Genomic DNA, 20713 nt, shown 5'->3' with positions numbered 1-20713 from the left:
TCTTGGAACAGTTTCAGCTTCTTCTTTCTTGTGTTGTGCATATGCTTATTGTGTTTTCTTTTCCTGCTAAAGTTTCTTGATCTAGCATTTGGTGCAGCTTGAGCAGTCTATTTTGCATTACAAATTGATGCAAATGTTCACACCCATTATGATAAGGGTCGTAGTCGGGAAAGCAGGATTGAAACATTGTATTCTAATGTTGGGAATCGATGTTGAGAGAATGAATCAATTTGAAGTCTATACGTTCTTATTTTGTTTTGCTATGACCTTAAAATTGTATGGAGAATTTGGCCATTGGGATAATTTATAATTCATGAGTGCTTCCACCGATCATCGTGACTTAGATCTTATTGTCAAATATGGCATGGGTTCTTGTAATTGATCAAAGCTTTTTACACATTAGCATGATATAAGAACCTCGATATTTCTTGTTGGATGCTTTCTTCAGCTTCTTTTCCCTCTAGTTGGGTTGTGCTCTTCCTGTTTGGCTGTTTTCTGAGAACACTGATCGTCCACTATCCCCTTTTTCTGGAATTTTATGTTTTGGAATTGGAGATACAATGGTGAGCCTGCTTACACTTGATGAACATGACATGAATTATACACATAGCCTACTCTCTCGTTTGGTTTTGCTTGTTTCCAAGGCATCAGTTGTTGGCCACAAGTACGGGGTACTCAAGTGGAGCAAATCTGGAAGAGCTTACCAAAATAGTCAATGACGCATAAATTATGGTGTCTGGATTATCTTTCCCAGTTTACATATGTATGTGTTACTGAATTTGCATAATTTGATCTCCATTCTCGCAGCTGTGACTGTGAGTGGTTTGTTGGAGGCTTACACAGCACAACATGACACCACTTTCTTTCCACTCGTTTTTTTACAGCCTTATTTGTTTGGAAGTGCTTACCCAACTCCCTGGAGGAAAATATCAGAAGACGAATTTCATAATCACAAGACAAATTTCAGAATCAGCCTTTTTTGCATTTATGTGTTTTCTGTGATGTAGGATACAAGCAGCCTGTTGTGCCCATAATCAGGTTGATATTAGATTTGTGCTTTTGACTTGAGGAAAACGCGTGCCTCTACATGTAGCATACAAGAAAGCATTCGTTAATTCTTAGTTTCGTCCTTCAGAGAAAGGGGGCTCGAGTATGATTAGGGAGAGAATCACATTGTAGAGACGGTGAAGCAGATTCCTATATGAATTGTGACACCATTTGTTGTTGTTAGAACATATATAACTTTATCCTTGAAAATGGAGCTGGTATATACGTGAAGGTTATCAGGTAAATAACTTAAAATATTACACCAAGTCGGGTGTGAGTCGAATTCATAACTTGTCACTTATGAAAAAAAAGACTATAGTGGTATATTATTTTAGTCATTTTTATAAAGAAGAGAGCGTCGTTTGTCCAAAATATTTTAAAAGAGAAAATAAACTGTAAATGATGAAATAAGTACAATGAGGTCCGAAGCAACAATTTGCCTATGCTAGACTTCAAAACGAAAGTCTCTAAGGAGCATCTCCAACCTTTTACCTAAATTATAAACCTAAATCTAAATTTCATTGTTAAATATAAGTTTATATCTCTAACCCATGAAGTCTAAACATAAACTCATTTTCATCATTATACCGTATTTTAGTCACAATATGAGTTGTGGAGACACACTATTGGTCAATATAGGGTTCCTCCTAAATGGTTGAGTGACAACACGACGCCAATCCTGTCATTCTCGGAATTAAATAAAAACCCATAATTTTCAATTTCTCACCAAGTTTTCAACATTTAACAATGAATTTTAATAAAATAAATGCACATGACTTTAAAAAATATTACCAATTACTGTCAATTTGTATAAATTTCATACTTTAAAGTTCTCACATAATAAGTTTCATTTCGTCACAAAATTATATTAATTTTAAATTTTCATTTAAAAACAAAACAAGATAGTTAACGAGAATTGAATTATATAACCCGCGTCATATCTCACCATAGTCAAACGGAACAGAACTAGAACTAGGACCAGCCTAAGGTTTCTATATTCAATCACGTCACATCACGGTAAAAGTCACGACCGGATCAGGATTAGGGTTCTCCTCCCGACCGGATTGAGTTGGATCGGTACTCGTAGAATCTCGACCTATGTGGTTATGTGACTTGTGTCAACAAAAAAAACTGAAAAAAATCTGCTAATGTCGTGAAATGTTGACATATATAATTCGAATGGATGGCTGGGATTAGCAGAGAGAATCCGGATCCAAATTCTAATGCCCTAGCTCATCCTACACTGTATTTAAGGAAAATGGGTAACTGAGAGCCGAATGAAACCAAAGCTTCCTCTACTGCCCGGCAAATCTCGTATATGAAGAAGAAGATGTGGAGTAACAACAGCACAAGAAGAAGAAGAGGATGTCTGATTCATTCTCGTGTCCGCTCTGCTGCTCCTCCTATTGTTTCCTTCACCAATTTCAGGGTCTAATTCATTCTCAATTCTCAAATCCGACCTTATCTAGAGCAACCCATCTAGGCAAGTCTGTAAGGAGTCGACCCAAAGTTATGTCGAGGATGTCTTTCGTGAAATCCGTTTCACTTTGATATTGGGTCAACAATATTCACATGTCATCTCTTTGATATTGGATGAAACTTTGTAGAGATGATCTTGAATAACATACCTAAATATTGAATCATTTATGGTGAAAAAAATGACCGAAAAGTGTGTCAAAATTGGAACTTCACTCTGTAATTTCAGAGTGAAGTTTCACTCTGGATAGAGACTGTATATATATAGTTATATGCATATAAATTATTATTTTATGTAATCCATTTAAGCAGAGATCATTCCTAATTTTAATCCTCAAAATTAAAATTAATCGTATTAATCATAGTTATCTAAATTAGTTGTATTTATCATTAAAATTAAAATTAATTGTATAAATCGACAAAAATTAAAATGAATTTTATTAATCAATAAAAATAAAAATTATTCTATTAATCATGAAAATTAAAGTTAAGTTAATTGTATTAATCATCAAATTTTTTGTATTAATATAAAATATAATTGAACTTAGATGTAGTTGATAAAATGTGGGAACCAATTGAATAAATAAATGATATTTGTTCTCCACTCAAAGGGCTAAAAACCATTATTAAGGGCTAAAATAGCCCTTAACAATGCCTTTCAGCCATCTTATTATAGCATTTTAGCCCTTAATTATGTGGGTTAGAGATGAGAAGTGCTAAATCATAGCCTTTTACCCCTTAACAAGGATGGGTTGGAGATGGCCTGAAGTCCCTATGTTTAAAAGTGAACAATTAAATAAAAATAAATTGTCTGTGTCTGCAGCTCAAAAGGCTGAGATGGATTCAAAACCTTATGCTAGATTAGTTAATGTCTTATGTATGCTCAAGTATGCACTAAACCAGACTTAGTATTTGCAGTTGGTATGCTATCTAAATTTTAGAGTAATCCATCAATTTAACACAAGAATGTAGGCAAGAAAGTTCTGAGATACATTTAAAGAACTAAAAACCACATGCTTATTTACAGAAAAGTGAAGAACTTAGATCTAATAGGCTATATTGATTCTGACTTTGGTGGTAATTGTTAGGTTAATATTAACCTAGTAATGTTTGCCTTATTTTTATTCTTTTACTTTATCTTTTTGTATATTTATTTATTTCTTATTACGTTTCCTACTCATGCTAGGAAAATGTGCAAATGATCGGAAACACGTCAAAATGAGTGGATTTAGCGCACATTCTGAATTCAGGTGAAATTTTCAAGCCAAAAAGAGCAAATGTGGAGATTTCACAAGAAAACAAAAGTTAACGCCGCAAAATTCCGGTTAAACTCCGGCGATGAGAAGGTGGTTGCCAGAAATGGTGGTGGCTAAAGTCAATATGTCAATGAAGCATATTGGTGAATCATGAATTTTGGATTTTAATTTACAATTTAAACTCAAAATAGAATAAGACAAATGAATGGGACAATTTCAAGAACAAGATCCACAATTTGTGCTCCATGAATTGGAGATTTAAATTTAAAATATAAGAAAACAAATAAAGGGGACCATTTCAAGAACAAGAACCACAATTTGTGCTTCCACATTTGTCCATCATATCTAGCCATTCATCCCCTTACATCTCCAGCATTCATTTGTGACCTTAAGGCCTTTAAATACTCTCATTCTTCCCAAATTTGTGCAATCTCCTTCACCACACTAAAACTCCATCAAAACTTCATCTTTTCCATAGTTTTAACATAGTTTTCTTAGGCCTAAGTCATATATATCAAGTTGTGCAAAGAGAAGTGCAAAGTATCTTGGATTTTCACCAAAAACTAAATATCATTTACACCTTTGATTAATCACAAACTTGTTTCATAGAATTGGGTTGGAGTAAAGAGTTGTGATAGTGTGGGGGGTTTTATCAAAGTCATACTCACTTCACTCTCTTCATCCTCTACTCATACTCATCCTCAACCCTTGTTCTTTGTTCCTAGATTGTGTGGATAAAGTATGGTGTTCTTGAAGTTATTCCTTTGTTAGAAACTATTAATACCATACTTAGAAGCACTTTCTTTCTTATTACATCTTTGTGGGTAATGAACCTTTAGAGGTACAGTTTGGTATCATTTGTACCAAACCCTTGGTAATCTCTTATCTCTTTACTCTACTTCTCTTTTGATGTATTTTATTTTCCAGGGTTTGTTGTATTTAATGAGTTGTGAGTAGTTTGATTTGAGACTAGACTAGCCCTAGCCAAACTCATGTGCTAATGAATTCATTTTACTTTTAATTGATGTTGATGCATATTGAATCTATGGGCTTCTATACTTAAAATGCTTATTAAATGTGTTGCTAGTTTTGTCACCTAGAAACATGTTTAGGTAATTAATGAATCGAAACTTGAACTTGACAACTCCTTGAATCCGTGAGCATGAGTAGCCTTTAGTTGGTGGCTTAGTGTTTCTTACGGGAAATATTAAGTTGCTTGAATTTCTTACCTTGAACTTAATGCTTGTGCCATGAGTGTAATTATTCTAAGGGGGTGTTATGCTTGTGGTACATAGTCCACTTGTATTATAAGGTAATATAATTGGGACTAAGGTTGTGTGATTTAATTTGGCTCCAAAAGACTTTGTTAAATTGCATGATTAGTTGGTTTCTTAGTAGCTTCACCAAAGCAATAGGGGGAAGTTTGTCAAACATGTTTATGCATTAATCTTGAGTTACATTTGTACATGAGTAAGGCTAGGTGCAAAGCCTAAGTCTCTACTACTCTTTTGATTTGATCTCTACATTTATCTTTCTTTATTGTTTTTCTTCAAGAATTAGTTGCTTATCTTAATTCTAAAATCAACCAAGTCGATTCACTACCACTTGTTAATATTATCTCGATGACTCTTAGCTTCAAAGGGCTAAGGCTGTGAACTTGTAAAAAGTTAGAATACATGGTTTTCTAGTTTTTCTTGCGGAAATCTAGTTAGAGTTGAGTTTCTCCCAATCCCTTGGGTACGATACTCTATATTTTCCCTTACTAAAACTTGACCTCTTATACTTGGGAGTAGGTAGTTTCACACATAAATACACATAATCATACTTAAGTGATTCAACCAACAGTAATTATCCAAATTCAAAATATTCTACTTGTGATTATGTGTTTATGATGGCCGGTGGAGTTGTTGCTTGGAAAACTATGAAACAATCTATTGTCACCACTTTTTACTATGCAAGTTGAGGTTGTGGCAGTCTATGAAGGAGTTTGTGAAGGTTTATAGATCAAGAATTTTCTTATTGAAACTGGAATTTTAGATAGCTTGATCTTAAAGAAACTGACTTTGTACTGTGACAATGAAGCTACATTATTTTTGTAGCAAGAATAGTAAAAGATCAACTAAGTCTAATCACATTGATCTTAAGTACCGTGGCATGAGGAAATTAGTTAAGAAAAATGAGCTTGCAGTGTTGAACATTAACACTGAAGATCAACTTGTAGATCTTTTTACCAAACCATTAGCAGTTGGAGTATTCAAGAGGCATTGTTCAAATCTTGAAATTTTAGAAAAAAAATAGATTTTGGAGTTTAGTGGGAGCATTCAAAATTTAGCTAAGAGAGTTTTTAATGTTTAAGTCTTTATTCTTGTATTCTAGATGGTTATCTTTGATTTAGTGATTCAGAGGCGCACCCAGCACAAAAACTAATTGGGGACGACTAATTTTTGTTCCCCGATGGGCAGAAAAATTAACCAATCTCAACCATGCTTTCTTGGAGACTTAGGAGTGTTATTTGTGAAGGAAGTCAAACGTGATGTTTTTCTGTTCCTATTTTCAATTTGTGATTTAGGTGGGGCTCCTTTTCTCAACTCATTTAGTCTCTAGTCAGTCTAGTGTCGCTCCTAGCTCCATTGCTCTTGTCAATCTAAAATTCTCTCATTTTCAAATAAGGTACAAACACTCCAATCCAAGCCCCTCGACCTTTATTTTTGAATCCTTTTATTGTTGTAATTTATCATTTTATCTTATATAATTTGGTTGTTTCAAATTAAGGTTTGCAAGAAATTTTTAGGTTGGTAGATTGGAATTGCATAAGCTTTTAGGTTTAAGCTAAAGTCTAATTGTGGTACGTAGATTATACTTGTGTTGGCAATTTGGAATACAACTATAGATATATGAGTATATGTGAGAATGATTATGTAGACGATATTGACTAAGAGATGATCATTTTACGTCCATTGGAGATTGTATATCACAATTCAGGTATAGTGTTTTATGTAATATTTCTTATTGATTTGCAATTCTTTTATATCTTTTAAATTCTCGAAAAAAACTTTGGAAAATTATATTTTCAGTTACCAAGCGTTTTAACAATTCTGGCTTAATTTGTTTTCAGCTCCTCTAGATTTCGGACATTAAATCTACCACTGTACCTATCCCATTGAGGTTGTGATCGTATTAGAGAGCAGAAAATCAAGGTTCAAGCAATGGCAATCTCTGTCAAGGCTGCATGTAATACCCTTAACTGATTTTATGTTCTAGTTGATTATATGTGTTTGCATATCTAGATTAAATTCAACTTCAGTTTTCAGTTTTTTGCTATTCAACAAAAGGAGTTCTGTCTTTGTGACGGAAAGGCTGTTCTCCAGATCTGTTGGAAAAATGGTTGGAAAAACCATTTAAAATCAAATTTTAATTGATTAATTAAATTAAGTTAAACTTATAATTAATCAAAGATGAACATAGATTTGAGTTCTCCATAATGACGGTTACAAGATCATATGTTTGTTTGTGTAATTTGGTTTGTGGGTGAATAAGAAATTGTCACTCAAAGATGGCTACTTAGAATGAGGGAAATGTAATTGTCCCACATTGGAAAAGAGAAGTGTTGAAAAGCCTTTATATAGAATACATTGTGTATAGATTGTAAAGTGTGTAAGCCCCCTTATACCCTCTCGCGCACGCGCAGGGGGGGGTGCAAATCCTAGGTCGCAAGGGAAACTCGTGTATGTCCGTGCGACCTGCGGACACGAATGCAACACCGAATTGAGGGTCGGAACGCAAATTCTTTTTGCATTTCCGAAAATTCGGTTTTGACTTTTCAAATTCTCTTGACTGTTCAAATTCTTCTTTTGTAACAACTGAGTTATTGTGTGTTATGGAGAATTATAACAGAATTAAAATCAATGTTTGTAACATATGTAACTCATATATGTTATGATCTTTTGATTTCTATAACCGTCATCTTATTTATTGCTGATTGTAAATCCTCACAGTATAAATAGCCACCATCCTTTCATTGTAAAATAACCCATTCGAAACACATTTCTCTCCCACTCTCAAAGTTCTTAATTCTTCTCTGGTGATAGATAGAGGTACCTTTCGAGTTCGTTGAGGGTTCTAGTTAGTAGTGCAACTTTCTAGAATTGTTTAGTCGTTATATCCTGGGAGACAAGCGCCAAGCATCCTTGCACCGGTAGAGGAGGTGTAAACGTCTTAAGGACAGTGTGGTATCACACACGTCTCGACTAGTTCATCCATCACAAATCGTTCGGTATTTTTGTTGAATTTCTTTCGTGTTCTTCATTTCTGATTTATAATTATTTATAATTCAGCTTATTAAATTATATATGCAATATATCACTGTTTGTTACAACAATCTTAAGACGTCTATTTTTATATTGCTTATATAATTTGTATTCGATATTTATCTGAATTTTTTCAAGTAAACTTACACCTTGTGTGTGTGTTTCAGTTTCTAAAAAATGACTAACGGAGAAAATACTGGAAATGGCAAGGGACCTTTGGTGCCAACTGTGCCTATTGCTCCCGTTGTACCTGTCTCTGTATCCCATGGGGAAAAACCTGAGAAGTTCAACTGTTTGCATTTCAAGAGGTGGCAACAAAAGATGATGTTTTATCTGACCACTCTGAATCTTGCAAGATTTTTGACGAAGAAGGCTCCTGAGTTAAAGGAAGATGACCATGGCGATCAAGCAAAGATTGCTGTTGTGAATGTATGGAATAATTCTGACTACTTATGTAGGAATTATATCATGAATGGTCTAGCCGACTCATTGTACAATGTGTACATTAGCATGGGAACGGCAAAGGAGCTATGGGAATCCTTGGAGAAAAAAATATAAAACCGAGGATGCTGGCGCCAAGAAGTTTATCGTGGGCCGTTTCCTTGATTATAAAACGGTGGATTCCAAAACTGTAATGAGTCAATTCTCTGAGATTCAGCTAATCCTACATGAGATTCACGCTGAAGGAATGCAACTAGGTGAAAGTTTTCAAGTGGCATGTGCTATTGAAAAGTTACCACCTGCTTGGAAAGACTTCAAGAATTATTTGAAGCACAAGTGAAAGGAAATGACCATGGAGGATCTAGAGGTTAGACTTCGCATTGAGGAAGACAACCGAGGATCCGAAAAGAAAGCATGGATCAATGATGTCTCTGCCAAGGCAAACATGATGGAACATGGTCAAGGTTCCAAAAACAAGAAAGGCAAGTATCATGGGCCCAAACTGGGGCCGAAAGGAGGCATCTCCAAGAAGGCAAGGTTTGAAGGCAAGTGCTACAACTGTGACAAGACTGGTCACAAGTCTGTGGACTGCAACAAACCAAAGAGGAACAAAAAGAGAGAGGCAAACCTGATTGAAGCCATCACTCAGGAGGTTGCAGACATGAACCTCTGTTGTATGATATCAGATGATAGCATGGAAAAAGTCAGTGATTATGACTGGGGACTAAATGACTTAGAGCTATGGTATGACCAAGCCAAGTTTTTGGATTGATCTGTAGAACTGAACTGAAATTATCGAATAAATTGATGTATGTTCTTAAGGGTTTTATGAGTATAAAACTCCGTGTTGACAAATGTGTTTTGTCTGAAATTGACATAGAGCCATGGGTGGTGGATTGTTTATTGTCAAAAACTAGTTATTACACCTATATGAGTCTTCCTAATTTATGGTAGTGAAGAATATAATATATGTCAATTAACATGCACAAGTGTGAACTTGTGTAGAGACAAAACTGATTAGATCATCTTCCAAAGTGTTGAAAGAAACAATAAACCCCTTGATCTGATTCATACAGATGTGTGTGATTTAAAATCAACGGTATCTAGAGGGAATAATAAATACTTTATTACCTTCATAGATGATAGCACGAAATATTGCTATGTGTATTTGCTAAATTGCAAAAGTGAGGCCATAGAGAAGTTCATTCTCTATAAAAATAAGGTTGAGAACCAACTCAACAAGAAAATTAAGGCACTAAGAAGTGACCGAGGGGGTGAGTATAAATCACCATTTGCTGAGACTTGTGCTCAAAATGGGATTATACATCAAAGGACTGCTCCATACTCACCACAATCAAATGGTGTAGCAAAACACAAAAATCATACTCTAAAGGATATGATGAATGTTATGCTACTCAGTTTTGAGATGCCACCCAACATGTGGGGAGACGCGATTCTCACGGCAAATTACCTTTTAAATAAGGTGCCCAAAAGGAAAGAAGAGAAAAACTCCATATGAGTTATGGAAAGGGAGAAAACCATCCTACAAATACTTAAAAGTATGGGGATGTTTGGCAAAAGTGAAAATTCATAAACCTAAAAAGGTGAAGAATTGGCCTAAAACAGTGATTGCATCTTTATTGGATATGCACATAACAGTTCGGCTTATCGATTCCTAGCCCACGATTCGAATATTCCTGAAATTCATAAGGATACGATAATGGAATCGAGAAATGCATCTTTCTTTGAAAATGTATTTCCACGGAAGTCTAGAGAGGAATTTAATTCTTCTAAACGGGCACGTGAAGACAACCGAGCCGAAACTGATGATGCTCAGGATCAAGAATCTGAGTCGAAGTCCGAATCTGAGTCTGAGGTTGAACCTAGACGAAGTAAAAGGGCAAGGACCGCAAAGTCCTATGGACCTGACTTCTTGTCATATATGGTTGAAGGTGATCCCGGTACCTTCAAAGAGGCAGTTAGCTCTATTGATGGTCCTCTATGGAAAGAAGCAATCAAAAGTGAGGTTGACTCCATCATGCAAAATCACACTTGGGAATTAGTGGATTTGCCACCTGGATGTAAGCCTTTGACTTCCAAGTGGATTTTCAAAACGAAATTAAAAGTTGATGGGTCAATAGACAAGTACAAGGCTAGACTTGTTATTAAAGACTATAGGCAAAATGAGGGTTTGGTTTATTTTGACACTTATTCTCCTGTGACGAGAATAACATCCATACGGATGGTACTTGCAAGTGCAGCGTTGCACAAACTTGAAGTACACCAAATGGATGTAAAGACGGTTTTCCTAAATGGAGATGTAGAAGAAGAAATCTACATGGAACAGCCAGAAGGTTTTCTGCTCCTTCTCAGAGTAAGAAGGTGTGCAGATTGGTTTAAGTCATTATATGGCTTAGAACAAGCACCAAAACAATGGCATGAGAAATTTGATAATGCCATGATCACCAGTGGATTTAGAATAAATGAAGGTGATAAATATGTATATATCAAAGACACTGAAAATGGATATATCATTTTATGTCTATATGTGGATGATATGCTTATCGTTGGGAGCAACGATAAGATGATCAAGTCTACTAAAGACATGTTGAATTCTAAGTTTGACATGAAAGACTTGGGACTTGCTGATGTCATTTTAGGAATTAAAATGACGAGAACATCAGAAGGGCTAGTGTTGAGTCAAACACACTATGTGGGTTCTGGAATTGTCAGAACTCCTGTAGATTTGAATCTACATTTGTCCAAGAATAAAGGTGAAAGTGTTTCTCAATTAGAGTATTCAAGAATAATTGGGAGTCTAATATACTTAACAAGTTGTACAAGACCAGATCTAGCTTATGCGGTTCATAAGCTAAGTAGGTACACGAGTAATCCTGGAGCTATGCATTGGCAAGCGATTGGAAGAGTACTCAAATACCTAAGGTATACTCGTACCTACGGGTTGCACTACACGTCATACCCAGCTGTTATAGAAGGGTTCACTGATGCGAACTGGATATCTGACATGAAAGACTCAAAGTCTACTAGCGGATATGTATTTACGCTAGGGGGTGGAGCAGTGTCCTGGAAGTCCTCAAAACAAACAGTTATAACTAGATCCACAATGGAGTCTGAGTTTGTAGCACTAGACAAATGTGGGGAGGAAGCAGAATGGCTACGCCAATTCATAGAGGACATTCCTAGATGGACAAAACATGTGCCTGCTATCGGTATACATTGTGATAGTCAATCTGCAATTAGCAGGGCACAGAGTAAGATGTATAATGGTAAGTCTAGACACATTCGTCGAAGACATAATACCATTAGACAACTACTCTCAACTGGAGTTATCTCTATAGACTATGTAAAGTCTAAGGATAATATTGCTAATCCTTTAACTAAAGGGTTAAACAGAGAGTTAGTTCAAAAGTCATCGAAGGGAATGGGACTAAAGCCCATTGGAAATTAAAAATTACTACAGTGGATACCCAACCTAGCTGACTGGAGATCCCAAGATCTAGGTTCAAAAGGGAAAACCAAACTGTAGAGATTAGTTCGGATCACTGTGGGGAGTTCCCCAAGTCCATTCCTATGATAAAAACCAGTGATACCCGTAAAGGATGAGGTTAAGTTAAAACTTTTAATGATTCTTATGCGTCGAGAAATCGAGCAGAGTAATGCGGGTTACTCTTAATTAAGAGATCACCTATGCAAGAGAGAAGTGAGGCCGCTTCTAGGGGAGTTAATGAGGGCATAACTCTTATCAAACTACTTGCAGAACCAGGCGCGTGTTCCATGGCCAAAATGGGCACAAAAATGAGAACCGAAGTGTACCAGGGAGACTCCTGTTTAAAGTATGTTATCATTTACACAAATGACGAATAGTTTAAAGACATCGCGTCTACTATTTAGTTAGTAAAGTAAGCATACTTTTATAAGGGAAGGTTCAAAGGGTCAAACCTACCTATCCTATGCAGGTTTCAACCGTAGAAATCTATCACCAAATTCTATCGAGTCTTTGGTGGCCAATTTCATTCATGTGGGGAATTGTTGGAAAAATGGTTGGAAAAACCATTTAAAACCAAATTTTAATTGATTAATTAAATTAAGTTAAACTTATAATTAATCAAAGATGAACATAGATTTGAGTTCTCCATAATGAGGGTTACAAGATCATATGTTTGTTTGTGTAATTTGGTTTGTGGGTGAATAAGAAATTGTCACTCAAAGATGGCTACTTAGAATGAGGGAAATGTAATTGTCCCACATTGGAAAAGAGAAGTGTTGAAAAGCCTTTATATAGAATACATTGTGTATAGATTGTAAAGTGTGTAAGCCCCCTTATACCCTCTCGCGCACGCGCAGGGGGGGTGCAAATCCTAGGTCGCAAGGGAAACTCGTGTATGTCCGTGCGACCTGCGGACACGAATGCAACACCGAATTGAGGGTCGGAACGCAAATTCGGTTTTGACTTTTCAAATTCTCTTGACTGTTCAAATTCTTCTTTTGTAACAACTGAGTTATTGTGTGTTATGGAGAATTATAACAGAATTAAAATCAATGTTTGTAACATATGTAACTCATATATGTTATGATCTTTTGATTTCTATAACCGCCATCTTATTTATTGCTGATTGTAAATCCTCACAGTATAAATAGCCACCATCCTTTCATTGTAAAATAACTCATTCGAAACACATTTCTCTCCCACTCTCAAAGTTCTTAGTTCTTCTCTGGTGATAGATAGAGGTACCTTTCGAGTTCGTTGAGGGTTCTAGTTAGTAGTGCAACTTTCTAGAATTATTTAGTCGTTATATCCTGGGAGACAAGCGCCAAGCATCCTTGCACCGGTAGAGGAGGTGTAAACGTCTTAAGGACAGTGTGGTATCACACACGTCTCGACTAGTTCATCCATCACAAATCGTTTGGTATTTTTGTTGAATTTCTTTCGTGTTCTTCATTTCTGATTTATAATTATTTATAATTCAGCTTATTAAATTATATATGCAATATATCACTGTTTGTTACAACAAGATCCTATATCACCAAATGGTGAGTATCAATGAGGAATCATGGGCTACATATGTGACTTGCTGAAAAAAAAAGATTGGCTGTGAATTTTTGTGCAGACGCATCTATTTTGGTTAGTTGATAGTTGGTTTATTGTTGTTGTATTCATCATAAAGTTGAATTGAACATTTGAAACAGTTGTTCTTTGTGTGAGAATGAAATGTGATAGCTGCATAGCCTTAAAACACTTTATCCTTAAAACCTTGAATGTACTACATACGACTTCCATATTTCCCAAGTGAGAACATGTTTTAGCACCGTGATGTCTTTCTCTATTCAACTGGGAACTTCCATTGCTATTGACCAATTCGAGCTAGATACCTATGTGGTGCAGTACTAGTCACTCGTATGGATTTTTGATGTGCAGGCTAGAGCTATTACGAAAGACGCATGGTGATGGTAAATTTTGGTTTTCGTTTTCCCAAAAAATAAATAAATATATGTATATACCTTTTTGGCTTCGGACGTTGACACTAATGGTTTTAGTGTGGATTTCTATTTTTGCACCATTTTCGATCCAACTTCCTCATCTCCATTGTCTAATATTTAGATAATATTATGTAAATGATCTCTGTAAAATTTCAGCAAATTTGATAATTGTTAAGGCCCTCAAAATTACGTTTTTATGTTATAAACATGAACGGTTCAAGTTTAACAGAATTCAGTTTGTCCATTTGTTTTTTGAGTTTGAGGGCCTTAAGGATTACGAAATTAGCTTAAATTTTACAGAGATGATGTAGACAATAATATCTAGATACTAGACCGTGGAGATGAGAAAATTAGATCGAAAAGTTGTGCAAAAATGAAAATCCACACCAAAACCATTGGTGCGGATGTCCTTACCAAAGGAAAATCCTATATACATATATATGTATTTATACAGGTCTTCTTGGCTGCGAAGCTCCGCACCAATGGTTTTGGTGTCGATTTTTATTTTTACATCACTTTTCGATCAAATTTTCTCATCTTCACCATCTAGTATATAGATAATATTATTATAAAAAAAAGTATATATATAATATTGTGTAGATCATTTATGCAAAATTTCAGCCAATTTGGTAGTCGTTAAAGCTATCAAAATTGGGTTTTTTTCTTTTAAAAAAATGAACAGTTCATGTCACGACCCCAAAATTTCGAGTATGAAACTCAAATTTCGAAGTCATGAAAAACTCTAAAACAATCTCCATAATCGAAATCATTTTAATGTCACAGCGGATCATTACTGAGTTCAAAGTACAACTCAGTCAAATCAATTATTACAAACCAAATTTATAATTTAACATTATATCAAATGGGAATGTAAAAATCCTCTCAAATCCTCACCACAAGATAGAAATAAAACAACTTCAAGTCTTCAGAGTTGTCCGTCGATTTCCGCTAATCCACACCTGCAGAATTATCACATACACCATCGAATAGGTGCACCGGGATTGTAAACACAAACCCGGTAAGCTTTGCAGCTCGTATGAGTAAAACAACAATATAACTCGCATAAAAATATATACAAAACTCCACAAAACATCAATTATAAATGCACTCATGACTCATTAGACGGCCCATCTGGTTGTCTAATAATTTGAAAATAAATGTGCTCATGAGAAATTGGGCAACCCCTCTGTTTACCCAAATGCATTTATAATACGGGTACTCATGAGCGCTGGTACACCTCTATTACCCCTCATGATGGTACACCGCCAACATTGGGCAACCACCTGCTACCTCTTATGCAGTACCCCGGCAGACAGACTAGAGCTCTAACTGTATCATAACTTTCGCCCGGCCAATGCTAGGTTCCGACATGCCAACACGTCCGAAGACAGGAAACACGTCCAAAGACAGAAAACACGTCCGAAGACTTAACACATGTCCGAAGACATAAAACGTTTTAACAAAATCAATGTTAAAACCACGTACCAACAATCATCACACGATATTGTACAAATCGAATCAACATGCTCATTAAATAAATCTCAACACCAAAATGAACTTATTCACAACGGAAATTACGACAGTATATAATATAGCAAACCATATATATGTACATATTTTACCATTTATACACATACACAATCCACTATATCATATACATATCATATTTCATTATTTAAAATTTAGCATATTCCTGAATCTCCGCAAGGGTAGATTCGTCACTGTGAGATTTTACTCACCTTATAATCCTGAGCGTAATTTCCACGATTCTGAAAGTGAATCTTTAACATGATGTATCGATCACCTAGAGAAGATAAGAAGTGAATTTAGAATCGTTACGTAAAACCTTAAATGCCGACACAATAATAATATTTTACTGTTCAGTAATTTCTGGTTTTTACGAAATTACTGTTCACGTAGTTACTATTCACGTATTATTGTACATAATACATATTAATTACGTATTTCTGTACGAGTACATACTATTTACGTATTTCTGTACGCATGGATACTGTTTACATATTCTTGTACATCCATGTACTATTCAATCGTAAATACTGTCCCGGTAAATTATAATTACCGATTTACCCTTTAGAAATTATTTTTTACAATTACTGTACGTAATTTATATTTACCGTACGTAAAACAATTTCACATTTACTGTACGTAAATCACTTTTTACATTCACCGTACGTAAAAATAAATTTCACGAAATTACAGTGCCGACTCTAAAACCGGTGCGTAACTCGCCACCGCCGCCCCTAAACTCTTCTTTTCTTCCCCCTCTACCCTCCTACGGCCTCAGGCCGTCTCTTGGCCACCCCACCTCCCCTCACGCGCCGCCTAAGGCGGCGGTACTCCTCATCCTCCTTCTCCTCCGATTCACTTCCGATTATCTCCCAACTTCACCCAAATCACACACAATGCATCCAATCACACAACCCTTATCTCGACAGAGCTCGAGAACCACTGGATGATAGCTGGAGGTGGAGCTCGAACGGCGGAGGAGAAATCGCAGGCTCGGGTTGCAGCGCGGGGACTCACGGCGGCAAGGGAAGACGTCTAGACCTTGGGGTTTGTTGCGGTGCTCTAGAGGCTGGCGGTGAGAGCCACGGCGGCCCAGAGAAAGAGATCGCCGACGGCGAAATTTCTGAGGGAGAGAGAAAGAGGAATCAGGGAGAGAGAGAGAACAGGGAGGCGGGGGTGAGGAGAGAGAAAGGGTTTCCGAAAATTGAAACCCTACTCCTAAAAATTTTCTTTTATACACACTTCCAAAATCGGAAACTAACTTCCGTCGTTAATAAATTTTACGTACGATGTCCGATTAGAACGCGTGATGTGTCCCCGAACTCGTAACGACGAGCTCTACAACTTTCGTGAATGAAGTTTTCGCAACCGAGCCATGGAGTAAAAGTCAATTCTCGCGTTGCAGAAACGTAACGTTTTTCTAATTTACATTTTCGCTATCGGTTTTGTTTTCGATTTCCGACGTCGCAAAGTGAAACAAACACGTTTAATGAATTTTACAATCTTCATAAATTTTAAAACAATCCAATAATTAGTTCCGAAAACAAATCGGGTTATTACAGTTCAGGTTTGACAAAATTCAGTCCGTCCATTTGTTTTTCGATTTTAAGGGTCTTAACAATCACCAAATTGGCTGAAATTTTGCAGAGATAATCTACACAATATTATCTAGATACTAGATGGTAGAGTTGAGGAAATTCGATAAAAAAGTGGTGCAAAAATGGAAATTCACACTAAAATCATTGGTGTGGACCTCCGCACCTGAGAAAATATGTATATATATATATATATATATATATCTTACAGGTAGAAGGACCGTAGTACCTAGTTAAAATTCAAAAACGGCATGGATGTATGTCATTTTAATATATTATTACGTTTGGCCTGCATAATGTTTCAATATCTTTTGGGTGAACATGGATATTGATGGCTTTTGTAGAAGGAAGGACCGTAGGATACGTAGATTTAGTTTTTTAAAGTTCTAAGGTAGAATCGAATATAAGAGATATAATTTGATGCAGCAGCATTAAAAAAGAAACAAAACTGTTGAATTAAAATTATGAGTTTATTGACATTTATTGATGTTATGAGTCTTTTTACATTCTTGTTGGATTTTCATGTACTTAGGCTTTTATTAAGCTATGTTTAGAGTCTTTGTAATCAGCTTACTTTTGATATTATCTAATAGAAAATAGAGTTTCTTAGGATACTTAGCCCATAACTCAAATATATCGTTCCTACCCTAGTCTTACAGCATAAATCTCTATGTTTTTGGTTGTTTCTTGTTGAGTTCTATGCTTCCTAGTGTTAGTATCCTAGTTTAGCCAATAGGACATAACCTATCAACTCATGCCCTACATTAGTTGGTATCAAAGCAGTGCTCTGGGCCTGCAAAATGGTGGGTTCTGGTATAGGACATGGAAGGGGAGCCTTTAAGGATCAACAAACATAAATGCTTGAGATGCGTCGTATGATTGAGGACCTGACAAGAGCGGTGCAAGCTCTTCAAGGTTAGGAGCGTGGGGAAGCCCATATGGAGAATCCAGAAGGCAACCTCAACCCTTTTGTAGATAGACCAAAAGGTCATTCCGAGGATGAACAATCTATCTTTACTTTTTTAGTTGATCAAAGTTTAGAAAAGAAAGAAAATATGTTGTGGACTTTAATAAGCCACCAATATATATGATGAATGTTTTTGTGAGGCTTGTTGTGGTCATTGTGGTCTGGAGGATGAAAAGGGAGGATTAGTTGTCCAAAACACAAGTGAGGCAGTACTATTCTTTGGGCTTGGTCATGATCCCGACTTTCTTGGGGTTAATAGTTATTGTGTGAAGATATGCAGCAATTTGATAGATCTCGGCCATCATGATGTAGAGCGTATGGGGGAAGAGATTAAAGGGTTGATTGATCACAACAAGGCAAAATCAAGTTTGTTGCAAATATGGTGATCAGTGGCATAACCGTAAATAAAGTTGCAATTTGGTGAGTTTGTAGATTTGACATTTGGAGTTCGGTTGACTATTATGATACCTTTCTGAGAAAGGAACAACGCTAGGAGTCCAAATCTTTAATTTGCTACGATGTGTGGGCTTTTTTGGATTTCAGAATTCATTTAGGGCTTCAAAACAAGAGTTTTATATATTTTTAGAATTTATATTTTCTAGTTTGTTTTGGATTTGTTTTGTTTTATTCCTTGGGCTTTTAGGTTTGGTTGTTAGTTGCCCTAGGGTTTATTTTATCAATATTTAAGCATCCTTAAACAAGTGTAGACGATATATCTTATTATTATTCAATCAAACAAGAGTTTTCTCTTATTTTCTGGTGGACTACAGAGACTATCTTTATAGTTCTTCGCTTGAGATCCCTTTGTTACCTTTCGAGTTTATTGCTGGCAAACCCTCCATACTTCTACTGCGTCAAATCATATCAAGAATTGTGAGAAAAACTTGGGATTGATGGATTCAATTTTGGAGAATAATTATTGTGGTCAAGATATGGCAGGTATTCCAAATATTTATTTATTTGGAATAGACGATTTCAGTTGCAAGCTAAAGGATCAACCATGATGCAATGGAAGTTTTTGCATGGCTTGAAATCGAGGACAAATTCTTTCTGACAGGGGGAGTATGATGCAGGAGCATTCAAAAAGAAACAAAACTGCTGAATTAAAATTAGGAGTCTATTGTCATTTATTGTTGTTATGAGTCTTTTTACATTCTTGGTGGATTTTCATTTACTTAGGCTTTTATTAGGATTAAAGTTACTTAGTTTATATAGCTATGTTTAGAGTCTTTGTAATCAACTTGCTTTTGATATTATCTAATAGAGTTTCTTGGAATTTTAAAAGTTTCTTGGGATACTTAGCCCATAACTCAAATATATTGTTCCTACCTAGGAAGCACGGAAACGTGCATACACCCACGTTTCCCGCTTCCGAAGCGGAGCCACTCTGGAACCACTCCGGAAACGTCCGGAAACGCTCAAAAACGTGCCGGAAACGCCCGGAAACGTGTTTCCAGAAAAATGAGTTTTGGAAACGCGAGTTTTCAAAAAATAAAGTTTTTTTAATGTTTTTTTATTTGAGATTTTGAGTTGCTTAAACTAAAAATTTATTATTATATTTATTTTTTGTATAATTTATATATATATTTATTTATTTTTTTATTTCGACGTTTCCAAAATGTACCCGCTTCCTAAATTTTTTGAAAAACACGCTTCCGCGTTTCCAAACGTTTCGCTTCTACGTACCCGTATCCGATTCCGTGCGGCCTAGGTTCCTACCCTAGTCTTACTGCTTAAATTTCCAAACTAATCAAATAAACTGGACAACATGGTTCTAGTCACGTCTTCCGAACAGGTGATCGACCATAAAATCAGACACAGTATTACCCTATTGTCTTTGCAAGATGCTGGCAACCACAAACATGACTATAACTATAATATAATTGAAGTCGCTATTTATCACGTTGTGCACCAAAGAAATTCAAAATTATAGAGTAATCAGTGGATGATGTGGAATGTCCAGTGACCTTTGGATTTCAACAACGGATGAGAATAAAAGTGAAGTGGGAGAGGAATTTCAGGAGATCCAACCCTAATACAACTAACGAGTCGACCCCAAACCGATATATAAGGTAAAATAAGTATCAAACCAAAACTACTGCAAGGTAGTGTAATGGATCTTTCCTAGTTGGGTGTGCTCCCCAAGTCCCTAACCTAGGTTCGATTCACGAAACTATCAAAAGTGGCTAGGGAGGGGTTGCAATGCCCCTATAGGAAGACCCTTCAGAAGATGAAACTTAAGGTCTTTCGAGTTTCGTGGTTACTAGAAGTAGGCATCGTCCACTACAGGAAAAATGGTCATTTAGGGCGCTCATTTACGTGTTAAAGACCGTGTCATAAAATTGAAATTTTTTTAAGGCGCGAAATTGCACGCCGTAATAGACCAAAAAATGCACGCCATGATATAACATATTGCACGCCGTAAGATGGTATATTGCACTCCGTAACTGGATATAATGCACGCCGTGATAGAGTTGGCAACACCGTATATGACACATTTTGCACGTCATGAATGAAACATTTGCACGCTGTGAAAGATGTATTTACACGTCGTAATTAATGTCTTTTCACATCTTCAATTATATATTTGGACGTCAT

The 20713-nt window shown here is 36.1% G+C and overlaps 1 protein-coding gene across 2 annotated transcripts in view; it reads right to left on the bottom strand.

Annotated features, from left to right (window-relative positions):
• The window catches only part of LOC126790995 (protein CHROMATIN REMODELING 24-like), a 179676-nt gene that overhangs the window by 117786 nt on the left and 41177 nt on the right, over positions 1 to 20713 (bottom strand). The gene's annotated exons all lie outside the window — the stretch shown is intronic.

Source organism: Argentina anserina, chromosome 1, assembly GCF_933775445.1.
Source record: "Argentina anserina chromosome 1, drPotAnse1.1, whole genome shotgun sequence".
Classification (NCBI taxonomy): Eukaryota; Viridiplantae; Streptophyta; class Magnoliopsida; order Rosales; family Rosaceae; genus Argentina; species Argentina anserina.
The sequence above is the reverse complement of the archived record's forward strand: the minus strand, read 5'-3'. Positions and strand labels throughout refer to the sequence as shown.